General features: G+C 47.9%; 1 protein-coding gene and 1 long non-coding RNA gene across 2 annotated transcripts in view; one reads left to right on the top strand and one right to left on the bottom strand.

Moving 5' to 3' along the window:
- TFRC (transferrin receptor) overlaps window positions 1-12,203 on the top strand; it is a 104,942-nt gene that overhangs the window by 45,093 nt on the left and 47,646 nt on the right. The gene's annotated exons all lie outside the window — the stretch shown is intronic.
- Window positions 473-6,135, bottom strand: LOC116664129. The gene is made up of 3 exons (XR_004320483.1): window positions 6,123-6,135; window positions 5,244-5,248; window positions 473-898 (listed from the first exon to the last, which is right to left on the bottom strand). It is a non-coding gene; the product is annotated as an uncharacterized LOC116664129 (long non-coding RNA).

The raw sequence follows: 12,203 nt of genomic DNA, 5'->3' as shown, positions 1-12,203 counted from the left end.
TTGGGGAGGGCTTCCTGGAGGAAGAAGCTTTGGGTTGAAATGTGAAAGATGAATGGGAGATATCCCAGGTGGACCAAGGGGTATAAGAGCATTCCAAGCAAAGAAAAAACATGCAAAAGCCAGAGCTTTGGAATGCTTGGTGGACTCTGGGAGCAAGATGACAGAGCGTGGAGCAGAAGGGTGAGATGCAAGCTTGGTTCATGAAGGACTTGCATGCTTTCCCAAGGAGTTGGTGCTTTATCTTAGAGGCTCTGGGGAACTATGACTAGCTTTCAGGGGAGTGATACGACTAGGTCTATGTTTTAGTACACTCCCTAGTTGCTGGCTAAGTGGGGAGGACTGGAGGAGCAGAGGTGGGAAGCAGGGGACCAATGAGGAGGCTGTGGCAGGTGTCCAGGTGAATGTGGGGGTGGTGACCTGGGGCCAGGTAAATGTGGCCAATGGGGCTTCTACAGTGTCAGTGAAAATAAATTCAGCCTGTCTGTGAGCCAGGTGAATGGAGGGGAGGGAAGAAGGGAGGGAGGAGGAAATGGATGTGAGTGGAGAGAGGTGTCACACAGCCCAGAGCAGGCTTTGAGGAGCTGGTTGACTAGTAAGCAAAAGGTGAGCAGGCAGGGTCTTGCTCCTGCATTATGTGAAGGTTGGCAGGGTTGGATGGTAACTTTGGGAGGCTGGAAAGAAAGGTCGGGTAGAGATGTCATTGCCACTTTTGGTCCTGGGTTTGGCCCCAGGCTGTCCATCCCTAAGTCCTACTGATTGCTCTTACTCTGCCTCTTTGATGGTTGCCTGTCTGTGGCTGAGAACTCCAACCCACCCCAGTGGCCTTCAGAGCTTGGCCCACCTTTGCCCTTCTGAAGTTCCTGGAAGACCTTGATGCCTCGAACCTTAATGCCCCCCACTGATGCTGATGTAACAGTCTTATCACCTCCTCTTTCTCTACATGACCGTGGGCAAGTGAGTCACTTCTCAGTCTTCTATCTATAAAATGAAGGGGATGGGCCAGCTGCTCCCTGTCATTCCTGCTAGCGCTGACTTGCTGGGATTCCATCTCCCACACACTTCTCTGGGTTCTATGGGCTTCATGCTGATTCTACAATATGCATTCCAGCCACCCTGATGGCTGTCTCCTTGCCTCTGCTCAGGCCTGCCCTGGGGAGCCCAGAGAGGCTGCATTGAGCTCAGCCCCTCATCTTCATCCTGCAAACTGTTTTTGAGGTTTGGTCTTGTTTCCAGCGGAGCACTTGCATGTTTGGACCAGGGTGTCCGGGCCTGGGATTTGCCCAGCACACCAGGAAGCATCAGCCAGACACAGTCTTCCAGAAGTCATACAGTCTACCTCCTACTCCAGACAGAATGACTTTATTCATCAGAGATCATCTTTAAATAAGTACAGAAGAAAAACTCACACCTTCATGGTAACACGTTCATATTTTGGATTCTCAGTGGTGAGGTTCTTTCTTAGATCTAGCCTAAATCCTTTAGGGAGCCGTAAAAGAGAACAAAGCTGCACTCTAAGGGCTCCTGGTTAGAAGACTCAGACTGAGTCCCACCCCATTCAGCTTTCCCTCACCAGAGGGAGGACTTCCTACCAGGCCTCCAGATAGAAAGACAACTCTTGCTTTTCCCTCCTGTGCTCTCTGACTAGGCCCAGCCCACACCTGCCTTGGCCCAGATCTGCAGTTGCCCTTGGAGAACAGAAAGTCTGAGGATATTATGTAACTGGTCTTGGCCAGACATTCTGGTTCCACAGGTACAGCCTGCAAGTTAAAAATTGTTCTAAAAATGCAGTGCAGCTGCCTAAACACACAGCCCTAGAGGACAAGGCTGGGGGCAGAGGCCACGGTCAGAAGAAGGATGTGTTTTTCCATGGGGACTTTGGGCCCAGTGCTCTGACCCCATGGGAAACATCAAACTCGGGGACAAGTGGTATATGCCTGCTCCCCAGAGATAGGTTTTGTGGCTTAACACCCTCTGAACTGTTTCCTCTAGAACCTGCTCTGTCTCCCTTTGCCTCTTCCTCTGAGAAAGCTGCTGTCACCCTGCCTCCTCCATCAGCCTGGCTGGTCTCCACCTGGGCCTACACTGGAGTCTTGCTTTTTGGGTTTTTTTTATGTCTCTTTCCCTTTCCATACTTTTAGGCACCTCTAACCTTCTACTTCTTCTTTTCTGGTTCCTTCTCATCTTCCTTTTCCTGTTTTTCCCTCCTTGCCTCAACTCCCCTCTACCGACTAAGTAATGGGGATGGGAATTCCTTTCTCCTCTCCTTAAACTCTGCCCCTGACCCTAAGCCTCTAGGACTTGTCCTGGTGGAGGGAGGCAGCCTCTGGTCCCTCCATCTGTGACATTGGGTAAGTTCCTTCTCATCTCTGGGCCTCAGTGAAATGGGGAAAATAATATGCACTTTATTATTTTTTAATTTTATTTAAAAATTTTTATTTATTAATTTTTAAATTGTTTGGGGTTGGAGGAGATAATTAGGTTTTTATTTATTTATTTTTAATGGAGGTACTGGGGATCGAACCCAGGACCTTGTGCATGCTGGGCATGTGCTCTACCACTGAGGTGTACCCTCCCCACTAATATCCACTTTATTCTCTGCTTCACAACATGGTTGTGAAAATCAGAAGAGGGGACACCAACTTCTGGACACATATACAAGGACTTAACAATTTTTTTCCTTCAGTTCATTCATTTTGTTTCATATTTATTAAACTCCTGTGGTTTGCCAGGCATTGTGGTAGGTTCTGGGGTGTGTGCAGAGGAATAGAAGACACTGATGGAGTGGGCCCTGAACCTGCTGATCAGAATCACATGTGGGGCTGCAGAAAAGACAAACTCCCAACCCCCACCCAGACCTACAGGTCAGGATCTGCAAAGATGGGGCTTAAGGAGGCAGGGGTAGAGTCTGTGTTTTTATTGCTTCTCAGGTGAGCCCGATCCCCAGGCTTGGAAACCAACATGCGGGTGAAGGAAGGAGCTGAGGGTGGGCTAGGAGAAGCGGGGACAAAGCCAGGAGCCACGTTGGGAAGACTTAGGCCAAGGTGAGGATGGCAGGGGAAGAAGGTGGGAGAAGCTGCGGCCAGAGAGCATTTTTCTCTTCTCTCTGGCTAGGTCTGCCCACATATATATGTTTCCAGACATGCCAGTGATTAAAGGCCTGTACTGGTTTCTTTTAAAAAGAAGTGAAAAGAACCACAAAGGAAATTCAGTAGTTCTCATCATCTCTTCACGATGGGTGGCTTTCTCCCCTCAGCGAGGCTGTTATAGGATATTTCGCTCACAGATCTGCCTTCCCCTATTTCTTTCGTCTAGGGGACCACTCTAAAATATTTTCTACTTTTTTTCTTGGTGATCTTGTAAATAAAAGATAAGGTTTGTTTGTTTCTTTAAATATTAGTGATATTTATTCTGATGTTTATGAAGCAGTTACTAAGTTTTACTGCCTGGAAGTTCAAACTTATGGCCATTAAGAAATGAATAGTAAAAAAAAAAAAAAAATGAATGCCTCCAACCTTGATGGTTTTCATATACCTTTCTTTAAACTGTAGAAGGGTCTTTTAGGAACCATAATCTGATGTTCAGCAAATGTACTGCAGTATTTTCTTTTTCTTCTGTTAAATTTAAAGTTGAAATGAATGTCTGTAATTTTCTAATGTTAACAGTGACTTTGTTTTTCATTTGATAATTACCTGAGTAGCCAGGCATTGTTGATGGGAGAGGTAGTGAACAAAACAGCTGAAAATTCTGGTAGAGTTGCATTCCAGTTGGGGAGGGATAATAAACCAAATTAACCAGTGATTTTTATACATTTTTGCTTATTTTTTTCCTTAAAATTTCTGCAATAAGAATAAATGACTTGGATAATAAAAATGAAAAGAAAATAAAGATAAATACGATCCAAGATAAATACTATCTAATCTCTGGAGGTCGGGGTTAGGGGGCACGACCTGACGGGTGTGAGTTGAATGGAGGGACAAGCACACATGATTCCAGGGAGCAGTATCCCCAGGGGAAGAGCTTCAGGCCTCATCCAGCCTCAGAGGAAACAAAACCTTCCCCAAACCTGGAAGGTATTGAAACCCAGGCAACTAACTCTAATCAGCTTAGTGTTCATTCAATATACTCAAGGCTTAGCCTGCCAGGTGCAGGGATAATTGGCTTAGTATGCAGAATTGATTTCAGGACCACAGAATCTGGGAGTGGCAGCACTCCATCCCAGGACTCCAAGCAAGTGCCAGCCTTTCTAGGCACCGGGGTATCTGACCCTCAAGGGGACAGATGGGTGGCAGAGACTCCTCCCTGGAGACCTCTTTCCTGTCAATGCCACTCATGGGGTTCTTCCACACACAAAATTAAGTTTTCTGCCACTATTATTGAAAATGTAATATTGTCATTACTTTCTTCTCATTATAGAATCTTTAAAAGATATAAAAATGCATATGCTTGGAATAGATCTGAATTATAAGGAAGAAACATCACTGGTAAACCCATGTCCTGGAATATAACCACTCATTTTTTTCAGATTTCCTTCACTTGGATTCATATGTATAGGAACAATTGGCATCACCCTGTGTCCCCCTGTGGGGTTCTCAGCTCATCATTTACCATCAAGCATGCAGGCTCCCCAAGACCCTGGGAAAGGGCCTTGCAGCCGCACCCGCGGCCCCAGCTCCCCAGGCAGGGCGTGGCCAGTGCCCATGGGCTGCTGACTGGAACACCTGCTTGTAGAGATGCAGGTACCTCTTCCCCTCGGTGTACACTGTCCTGAAATCCTGCTAAGATTTCCTCGGCTGGGGACTAAACTCTCATAGGGAAGGGCACTTGGAGGGGAAAGACATCAAATTAGGATTAAGCCCATGAAAGCCCCTCTTACAGTGTGTTATTGTGTATAAACATAATCAAATCAATGTTCCTGCACAACGGAACACCAATAATACTGCCACAACCTTTGTTTCACATGACATGCACCTCATCACTTCCGTGGTCCAGCTCTGGCTCTACATAGACCTCCCAGGATCCCCCTCATGGGCCCAACGAGACCATTCTGATTTTGCTTGCTTGTGCTGCTGGTAACTCACACAGAAAAAGCTAGAGGTTCTGACTGGCTACCCTCACAAACTTAACCGTTGCTGAGTCTGACTTGGAAGCAGGCTGTTCCCACCTCCTGGCTTGGATGCTGGGCGATTTGCATGGCTCAGTCCGCTTATGGGGCCCAGGAGAGTCTCCATCTCTGTCCTCCCCACCCGGACTGCTGACCTACAGAAGGCTAAGATGATGCACGTGTGTGGTTTTAAGCTGCTAAATGTGTTGATTTGTCACAGCGGGAACAGAAAATGAATATTCTCTCTGAGCCTTGATTTTCTCAACTGTAAAATGGAGACAATGCTTATGAGATCCATCTTGCTGACTTGCTGTAGTAACGAAACCAAATAACAAGTAGGTAGGTTCTGTGTAGGCTGGAGCGTCAACAGAAGACTCGAAGTTATTCTATAATTGCGTATTCTTCCCTTTAGGAGTCATAAGCTAATCTCTCAACCCGGAAAGGCAAAGAGAGGAAAGCTCAACTGACTACTTGGAATAGACCAGAATTTCAGATATGTTCGAGTCCTGGTGAAGGGCTCTGATGTTTGGAGGCTAGTCGGAGGTGTGGCCCCTTCCTCTCTGTGACTGCGGCCAAAGCTGCAGGGAAGGGAGGGGCCCGGGTCAGAGAAGGTGAGGAGCCTCTCCTGGCCTCCCTTCAGTCTCAGTCTTGAAAAGCCATGCTGCTGGTAGGCACACCTGGGGTGAGGTAAGGCAAGGTGGGTCAGGTGAGAAGACAGAACACTTCTCCCAGCCCTTCCCTTCTCTTCCTGCTTCTCTTCAGCAAGCCAGGCCTTGCCATGCGTGAAGAGGAAGCAAAGACAGACTCCAAGGAAATGTGAGTCCCTCCCTGCCTCCCAGAGCACCAAGCTTCCAGCCTCCACGCCTGCTCTCTCTGCAGTTATGAATCTCCTTGAATCCCCCAGGCACCTGAGAGATGTCCATTGCCCCCTGGCACCCCCCGTGTCCTAGTTAAGGGGAGGGAAAGGGTGGCGCCTGAGCCACTTGGAGCCTGGAGGGGGCAGTCCCCAAGCCGAGAGCACAGAGCAGGCGTGTCTGAGGCTCTGTTGCTGAGCCTCCTGCCAAGGAAAGAAGAGCCTTAAGATGGAACCCTATCCTTCCAAGGCAGGTGGTGGGTAGTGAACCCTTGTCCCAGCTCCTGTGGGAAGTTAAGGCCACAGTGACTGAGAGACAAAGTGGTCAGGGACCCCACTGCCTGTTCCCACTACCTCCTTGGGAGGCAACTCATAAACCCCCTTTCCAGTGCACATATAGCAGCCAAGACAGACAGGCCCTTTGAGGCCATCTAGCCCAAACTCCTTGTCATACACTTGGGAAAATAAGGCCCAGAGAGAGGGATCCTTCCATCACACAGGCAGTTGCTATGAAGTCAGTGATGAGGCCTTAGACCTTTTCCATCTCCGAAGTTTACACACTATGCATCCAACAATCTTCACCAAAAAGCAAGGTCAAGTCCCAAATGCCCTCCACCTCCACCCGTCACCGGCCTTTCCCCTTTACATTAGCTTGCAGTATTTAGATTCTAGACAGAGATCAGGCCATCCTGTTTACTCAGCCAGAGGGGCTTATCACAGAGGTAACCAAGATTTTCCCAGGATTAAATAAAAACAGCCACACTTCCAGATATTCATTCATTTATTTATTATTTATACCACACCAACTTCTAAAACATATTTGAGGTGGCTCACAATAAAAGGCACACATACTATGCAACTATTCAAAAATGAATAAATGTTCAGACAGTCAAACCTTTCAAGATTTTCAGACTGTGAGACTGATTTTGCTTTTTAAGGACAAAAGAGGTCTTTGACCTGAGGTACTTGAGAGGGCCAGGCCTTGAATGTGAACATTTAAAGGTGCCTGATTAGTTTGAGTAGTTAAAACTGGAGCATCAGATAGAGTACAGGGACAAGGGGTAGGAAAGGACCGGCATCAGCAGGCCAAGAGCAAGTGTAGGAGTAAAAGGCCCATTTTTTCCTACCCTCTTTCTTCCTTCTTGGATGCTGAGGTATGATGATGTGATATTTGGAGCCACAGCCACTATCTTGTGGCCATGAGGTAAAACACACCCAACAAACTGAGGATGACAGAAGAGAAGGGGCCTAGGTCCTTGATGACAGAGGCTGAGCTGCTGATCCAAACCTGAAGAGCCCACCATCAACTGTCTGAGAGATAATGAAATGTTTCTATTGCTTAAGCCACTATTGGTCAGCTGTTCTGTTACTTGCAGCTGAATGCATTCAAATGGATAAAATGAAAGCTCATTGCCATCAGCATGGGATACAGTGGGAGCACAAAGGATGGATGACTTGTTTTACCCAGGTGGATCATAAAAGGCTTCTCAGAAAACACCCTTGAGGAGGGTCTTGAAAGATGAGTAGGAGTTTGCTAGGCAGGCAGGGAAAGGAAGGTCATGCCAGGCAGTAGGACAGCACGTGAAAAGGCATGGACGCAAGGAGGAGGATGCAGGTTCGAGGGCCCACTCACACGTGGCTGAGAGATGAGAGGGCATCTGGAGGAACCTGGAGCTAGGATAGGATGTTTGGACTTGGCTGAGTGGGCAGTAGGGAGCCAGTGAGAGAATTTATGCAAGGGGCTAGAAGTAGGAGCTGGAGGAATTCAAGCAGGTTACAAAATATCCACGTGGTTGGGCTCCATGAGGAAGGGTGAGTGTTGAAGACAGTCAAAGGGACTAGACCCCTGAAAGAGAGCCAGAGTCAGCATCAAGCTTTTTTGCCAAAGAATTTCTCATCTTTGTTTCAAACCTTCTCTAGGGGCTCTTTGTTTTGCAGGAACCAATCACCCTGATGTTGGAAACAGTCAATCCACAGAAAATCAGCAGCTGTTGGAGAAAGCCTGATAAAGATCAGGAACCCTCAAAAAGAACTTGGCGTGTGCTAGCTCTTCAGAGCATCTGGCCAGACCCTTCACGGCACAGATGAGGACAAAGAGTCCTGAGCAGGGATGTGGGCAGAGCAGGACTGCACTGTGGCAAGCCTGGTTCTTGGACTAGCACCAGCCCCACCACCCCTCATCTCCTCCCCTAGCTACACATGGCCACAGATCAAAGAGAACAAACGAGAAAACCCTGGGCCCAACAGGATGACACAGCCGACAAAGACAAGGCAGATCAACAACGTTTGAAGCATATTAATAGGGCCCATTCCCCCAGAGTGAGGAAGTTAGAGATAAAATTCCTTCAGCTCATACTGATTACTTTTAATCCTCTTTTAGAATTCCTAAGAAACTAAACTTTTATTTAAAAAAAATACAAACAAGCTTTGAATTTGTTTGAAGATAAAAAGTATGTTAGGGGCCAAGGCTGGTGAGGGGAAGGCTTACAGGTATTTTGAAACAAACTTTGGAGAGCTCATGACAGTTTGGAAGGATTTTGCTAGCAGACCGCAGACGGGTCTGTCACTGCCCAGCTCAGACAACACACGACAGCCAGAGTGTTCGACAGGCTTCTTGTTGCATTGTCCTAACGTGCAGAGCTACCCAGCCGGTCTGGGTTCAAAGCCCCATTTCATCACTTACCAGCTGTAGGCAAGTTGCCTCACTTCTCTTGCTTTGGTTTCCTTGTCTGTAACTAGTCACCAGCTGACAGAGCTGTTGTGAAGACTGAGTTAGCATAAGGGCTAAGCGTGGGGTTGCACTTGCTTGGTGTCAGCTATCATCATGAGTTCCAAAATCTCAGTGGGGAGAAAGAGCCCAGTGGCAGCCAGCCTGACTGGGCCTCCTCAGTCGCTGACCACTCGTCTGCAAGCAGGTGGGATAAGCCTTTGCTCTTAAGGATGGTCCCTGGACCAGTGGGAACCGTCATCTGAGAGGTGGTTAGGAAGGCTGAATCTGAGGCCCCACCCCAAACCTACTGAGGCAGAATCTTCATTTCAGCAAGATCCCCAGAGGATTCAGGTGAGCACTGGGATAGTGCACTGACATGAGCACTAAAGGCATCTCCAAGTGGGGGCGCCTCGGCCCCTTTGCAGCCAGACCCCCACTGGCTCTCCTGGTCCTGAGACCAGGGCTTCTGGAGCTGCTGTGTTGTCTCCTTCCCGCCCTCTGAGATGCCTGGCCCCAGGGCCTGTTCACCCTGCCTGCTGCTTTCTGCAAGTCTCAATGTCACTTCCATTTCGTCTTCTCTGGTTTGGGCCCAACAGGTGGGAGGACGTGGGAGACCCTGCAACTGGGAGTTGGTGGTGCCCCTTCTGTGGAGGCTCCAGCTTCGCTCTAGGGTGACCGTGTACAAATTCCTGGGGCACGCAGAGCTTGAGGCAACTTTCCCGATAGCCATCCGACAGCCTGCCCACCCTGCCACTGAAACAGTCATGGGGCTGGCTGTGGGGATGACTCATTCTGAGAAGCTGGAGTCCACTAAAAATCATCAGCAGAGCAGAGAAGGAACTATTCGTCCATTAATTCTGTCCAGTAACATTTTTTATACTGTACTTAATTGGCTCAACAGGTTCCACCTGCTTTATAAGTCAGGAAAGCCTTGGTGTTGCCGCTAAATATTTGAGTGACCTCAAGCAAGTCACTTTCCATGGCTGGGCTCACATGGGATTAGATGTACAATGAGGGAAGTTCTCTAAGATTCCTTTTCAGGAGTAAGAGTAAATATGCCTGAATCCGTAAATGGAGGCCAAGTTAAGAAGGCCTTGGAAGGCCAACTTGTGACATTCAGACTTGAGGCTCTAGCCTGCACTATCTGATACAGTAACCACTAGCCACGTGTGGCTCTGAACACCTGAAATGTAGCTACTCTGGATTGAGATATGCTGCAAGTATAAAATACACACCAGATTTTGAGGCTTCATGTGACAAAAAAAAAGAAATTAAAATAGCTCATTGATATTATGTTGATTACATGCTGAAATAATATTTTGGATATGTTGGGTGAAATAACATTTCATTAAAGCTGATTTCACCTGTTTCTTTTACAAAATCTTTTTAATATGGCTATACAAGATTTTGAGTTATATATATGTGAATTGCATCGTACCTCTACTGAACAACACTTCTCAAAGTGAGGAGGGAAGCAACTACAGATTTAGTTTATCTTTGAATGGTGCCCTGTGGGAATCACTTCCAAATTTACCCATCAAGGAAAGAAACCACTGAGAACAATTTGAGGGATAATTCTCTAGATATTGTAATGGAGTTCCAGATTTTGCCTGGATTTCTGTGAAGTGTCAGAGTTTGAATGTATAAACTATTGTTCTGTTTTGAGGGCACAAATTGGTGCTTGCATTAAAGCCAGTTGGCTGAGAACCAGGGATAGGTGTCTGGAGTGTGAGGATAATTCTTCAGGCCCTGTTTTAAAGACCTGGCTGAGAGATAAAGATCTAAAAAAAAAAAAAAAACACAGGCGCATTAATGCTGGGAATGGTATTGCAATATATTTTCCTGATACAGCAAATTCTTCCCATGGCATCAGAGGCAATGCTGTGTGGTTTAGATAAAAACTGGAAGAGTGGCAAAATGAGAGTAGAGGCTCCTAGGAAGGAAGTTACCAACCCGTGCCTCTGTGGATCAACTTCCTCTCCAGAAATTCCCTGGGGAAGCCCCACCGTTGTTTGCCATCACCTGCCATGTGGATTTGGAAAAACTGGAGTGTTCCCTTCTTGATCTCCTGGTTGGCTCCCTGTCAGCAACCACCCTGGGAGACCTCCCTGGCACGTGTCTGACCCTTGGTCTGTCTAGGGCCTCCCTGGGCTGGGAGCCAAGGTAGCAGTTGGAGTGGGGGTTGCAAGGGTCAGAGAGGGAAAGCATTTGCTTGAGCTTCAGCTCTGGGCCTCCCTTGGCCCCAGCTGAAGCCCTGTGCCGAGCTACAGCCCAGCAGATCCAGAGTGGCCCCCACTCCCAGGTTCTGATGATCCTACCCAATTCTCCGGACTCTAAACTATGAGAATGGGATAATGTGGGTAAAGCTGCCATCCCCGCTGGGGGCCATGGGGCACTAGGACTGTGTGGCCTGTGCCCACTGGGCCAGAGTTACTTGGGCCACTTACAATGAGCCCATTTCCCCACTCTGTTTTGGAGAGGAACCAAATTTCCTTGACCTAAGCTCTCATTACACAAACAACTCCTCAAAAGCCTGAGAATGAGAGGGATATGGTGACTATCTTTTTGGAATAAAAAGTTCGGACACAGGAATCAGATAGGAAGGGGCTTATTTATGGTGTGAACGGGGCTGTCTCTGCTCATTCCATGGAGTTCATTTGTTCCAGCCTCCACAGGGTACCACTCTCTATCCACCCCCAGCCACTGAACTCTGAGCTTTTTGTTAAAGGCTCCAGAGGAGAGGACTCCTGGCTCCACATCCCAGCAGGGAAGGGGCATGTCTAATTCTGGTCCTTCCATGGAGAAGTGCCCCCCGGAGCCCTGGACTTTCTCAGCAGGCCTGGCCCCGATTGTCTTGACCATAAGGATTGAAGCCAGCCTCATTCATCTTCTTCTCCTTCTCCTCCTCCTTCTTTTCTTTTGCTTTTAATTTTCGTACTTTTTTCCTACTTGACATTTCTAAATGTGATTATCAACAAGACAGACAATTTACAAATGGGCCCGTAATTTGGAGGAATTTCTCTCCAAAGCTAAGCCTGTTTGGAGTAAGAGTTCTCAGTTTCAGTGCTGGTGAGTCAGGGCCTAGTGAGTTTTGGAAGTCGGTTTCTCCTATTTAAAAATGTAAGGTGGTTATTCACCCTTAAGGAGTATTTTTGCTGACCAGAGAGCCTCACAGCCTGGAGACGTTTGATCCTGGAACGGGTCTTAATTGGGATGGTTTCTCCTCCCAGGTGTCCAGCCCCAAATCAAGCCACACCCCCCACCTCCAGGCAGTGGGGCCGGTGGCTCTCTACAGGGACTCATGTGGGAAGTGTTGTAAAAGGCTCCTGCCTCGGAGCCAGTGAATGGAAAGAACAGGAGCAATGACCCGGGACCTTACGTCACTGGCCACGCAGGCGGCCGCCTGGTGGGCGGGTTCTACGCGGTCAGTACCTGCTTGCCCCTTCCCTCCATGGCCAAGGCTGGTTAACTCCAGCCACGCGTTCTGGAAACAGTCCCGCTTTAGATTAGGAGGATTTCGGTAGCTGTATTTGATTCCG

The sequence above is a fragment of the Camelus ferus genome, chromosome 1 (genome assembly GCF_009834535.1).
Source record: "Camelus ferus isolate YT-003-E chromosome 1, BCGSAC_Cfer_1.0, whole genome shotgun sequence".
Taxonomy (NCBI): Eukaryota; Metazoa; Chordata; class Mammalia; order Artiodactyla; family Camelidae; genus Camelus; species Camelus ferus.
The sequence above is the reverse complement of the archived record's forward strand: the minus strand, read 5'-3'. Positions and strand labels throughout refer to the sequence as shown.